Raw genomic sequence first — 3,830 nt, forward strand, 5'->3', positions numbered from 1 at the left:
TACTGTTATCATTGTTGTCGTGTCCTATGAAACAAATAAGATCCTATACCAATTTTAAAGCAATAAACAGTGTTTATATAGCTAATAATAATAATAATAAGTGTTTATATAGCTAATCATAATAATAATGATAATATTTATTATATAATTTAGTGGCATTAACACAGGAAATAAAAAGACATACTGTAAATGAAAAATATATGTATTGCATTAACTATAGGTTCAACACAACATATTTAATCATTGTAATAATTAGAACATGTATCAGGTTTCCATATACATACTTGCCGATTTTACAATAGGCTTCCATCGGGATTCGAACCTGCGTCTAGCATGCAATTCAGCATGCTAACCACACGTCTTAGGTCGCGTTTTTGTGTTAAGTGCGCATGCGCGCACATAGCGCGGGAAAAGAGAAGAATGCTTGGGGTGCTTTATCCTGAGACTGGTTAGATCATAGCAAAGCCATGGCCCTGAGGGGCAAGTACAGACTTCTGCTCTGTTAGATGACATATGTGTTCATTTGGTATATGGGTGATTCTACAGAATTCGTGCAAATTGCTGTCCCGGAACCAAAAAACGAATTTAATAAGCAGTAATGTAGGAAATTCTTTGATAATAAAATAATACAAGCAAATACCACTAAAAACCCAAAGTAATATTTGATGTAGCTGCAAGCTTTATATATAAAATATCATCATTTATATGGTGCTTTCTATTGAGAGGTGGTTGTCCCGAACGCTAAGGTCTGAATTTTACCATTGAAAAATAAATATGAAATATTTTTTTTTAATTTTTTAATCATTGTTTTTAGAAGTATCTTTTTGAACACTTCTGATAATTAAAACAAAAAATATATATTTATTCGATATTTTCAGGAAAAATCATGAATAATCATGTAAAAAATGCTGTCCCGCATTTTCACGTCACTACCGAAACATTGCACAGTTTGGTCAATAATATGATACTGCTTTAAGCCACTCCCCTCCTTTTTGGACCAGGAAGTTTTGCCTGCACCTCTCTCCCTCATGGTGGCTTGGTGAGTAGATCAGGCCCACTGTTTTGAAGTAAATGTGATCGAAAGTTTGGAAATCAGTGTGTAACATTTAAGAATGTCACTACCGAACACACATTTTCAGTGCTTAATTAAGTTTTTTTGATTGTTTCTACTGGTCATTTAGGTTTTACTCATGTTTCAACAACTGAGAACTGTGCTAGCTAACTACGTACTGACTAGCATCTTAGTGGTAGGATCAAAATGAGCTTATTTCGTCACTACCGAAACTGTCACAACCGAAACATTTGTTGATATATCGGTTGTGACGTGATTATTTCGGTAGTGACAAAATGACACTTATTTCTTTATTTTGATAAATAAATAGAAACGTTCAAGTGCACAAATATTCTTTTTCAGTACAAATAATTTGTCAGACATATTTCTGTAATTTTTTATGTGATTTGATTAGGACTACCATCTAAAATAAGTGGCAGAGCTAGACGTCGTTCACCTATCCACCAGCTCCTCAGCGTAATGTCAGTGCAAAGTGCTTTTATGTGGTGTTGCTTTAGGTCCTCTTTGTTCTGTATGTTTTGGCTGCATGATGCCAACCAATTTTGACTAACTAATTACTTTTTTTTACACAAAATATCGAAATGTCAAATATGTTCGTCACTACCGAACATTTGAAGTCACGACCGAAACACATATTATTCTGGAAAAATAAAATGTGTTTTGCCATCAGAAAAGATTACATAATTTTATTTAGTGAGACAAAAATTTAAACTAATGAATCCTTGAATTTGAAATTTGTATCAGTGCATATATGGCATTTACAGAGAAATATCGCTTTCAAATGAATTTAATTTGATGGACCACCCTTATGGTTTTGTTAAAATGCTATTTATAATCAATAGAACCATAACACTGTCTTTAAAAAAATGTAAAAAATATATTTAGAAGGTTAATGTAAAGAATATTTAATTTTAATGTTTAAAAACTCATTTTTATAGCAAATGTTGTTGCGTTTCGGTAGTGACACATTTTGGGAGAGAGAAAAAGTTTCAAAACTGTATAAAAACACGATAGGAAATTAAAGTGTCCAATCAGTAGAATAGTGTTCCTTAGATGTTCTACTATGTTTATGACTACAAAACTTGCAGGAAAAAACATTTTTCTCAAGAAGTTTTGAAGTGTGAATTTGCACCAATTCTGTAGAATGGCCCATATATACTAGACAATCACACGATGTTTCATACTGACGGTGTGTTTTGGATGATTTGTATTGACCTGAGCATTCTGGGTAAATCAATCCCAAAGCCGGCGAAATACCGGAAGTAGAGCGGTCGCCCTGTCTGCGGTGTGCGTGAGGCAAGGAGGATTTTAATTAGAATGTAATCGCAGTTAGTAGTTTGTGGACAAGAGGCAGATGTAACGGACTGACGTTTCTGTTTGAAAGAGTTGTGTTTGTGTGTGTGTGTGTGTGTGTGTGTGTCTTTGTTGCCGGTGTACAGTATTTCTGAATATGAATGCTGTCTGGACAGGAAATGTCATAGCTTTTATCACATGCAACCAATCCAAAATCGATTTCATATTCAGAAATGTTAACCAGTAACAGCCTGGTTGCTTTGACATATCAAAACCAAATTTTATCCTATTACATCATTTGAACAGGTGAGTCGTCCTGTTTATTTTACCATCCATTTGAGGCTATAACACATTGCAACTTATTCAACAGTGAGTAAACTGCGGATGTTCCCGCATAACAGGATAGCTATACTCCATACATTACTTGTATTTGTTCTAGAAACATGCCTAGTTCCTTAGGCTCCCTCCTTCCTTCAGTGGTTACGTGTTTCATGCTAGCTACACGTGAACAACTCATACTTAATTCAACACAAGGTCTACAGACCTTAGAGGTGTACATTTCATTTTCATGCATCAAAGCGTTCGCCCGTGACAGCCAATCAAATTCGATGGTGAAGCGTCCAAACAGGAAGTGAGGTCAAATCTCGGAAACGCTGTGAGGTATCGAGACCATATTTGGCGGGATGATTATGGACACCATCCAAAGTAGCCTCAGTAAATGTGTTGTAATTTGGCCACTAGGGGGCGCCGCAATTAGCAAAAATGCATTTTGGCTCATATCTCTTTACGTCTTTGGGATGACATCTACATTTTTACATTGGAGGTGCTCTGGGACATACCACTGATAAACCTAGGCAACTCGTCAGGTCAGTGTAAGAATTCGGCAATCGAGGGCAACGTCGCCAAACTCGAAGCAGCTTCGCGTCTTGGCCAAACTTTGGCGCTTTGACCTGAGGGCGAGCTGTCGCGTATCCTGCAGGGGCGCTCTCGTGGCGCGTCGGAGCAAGCACACTTCGCACTTTCCCACCGGGAAATGCATTCTAGTTATTATCATTTATCTTAACGCCAACTTTTGTCTCCCTGTCTTGTCCTAGGGATTTGGAGCTAGAGACACCGTTCCACCTCTCACGCGTGCGTCCTGATGCGACGATGGTGGCTTGTATACAGCTTTTTGATACGCCTTGTCGTTTTCCCGTTATTCCAGTTTTTCCGGTCGATTTTTTCCCATAGGAATGAATGGAAAAGCGACTTTTGAGCGCTGATGCCCACACATTTTTCCACCTGTAGCCCAAACCGTAAGACATAAAGTCATGAAATTTGGTACGCTGATAGAGGAGACTACCCTGATTGACACCACCAGGTTTCATGCTCGCCACTCTCACGCCCTAGCGCCACCAACTGGTCAAAGTTGGAAAACACGTTTATGCCTGTAACGTTTGATCCGTATGGCCGATTTTGATAAAAC

Source organism: Sardina pilchardus, chromosome 4, assembly GCF_963854185.1.
Source record: "Sardina pilchardus chromosome 4, fSarPil1.1, whole genome shotgun sequence".
Classification (NCBI taxonomy): domain Eukaryota; kingdom Metazoa; phylum Chordata; class Actinopteri; order Clupeiformes; family Clupeidae; genus Sardina; species Sardina pilchardus.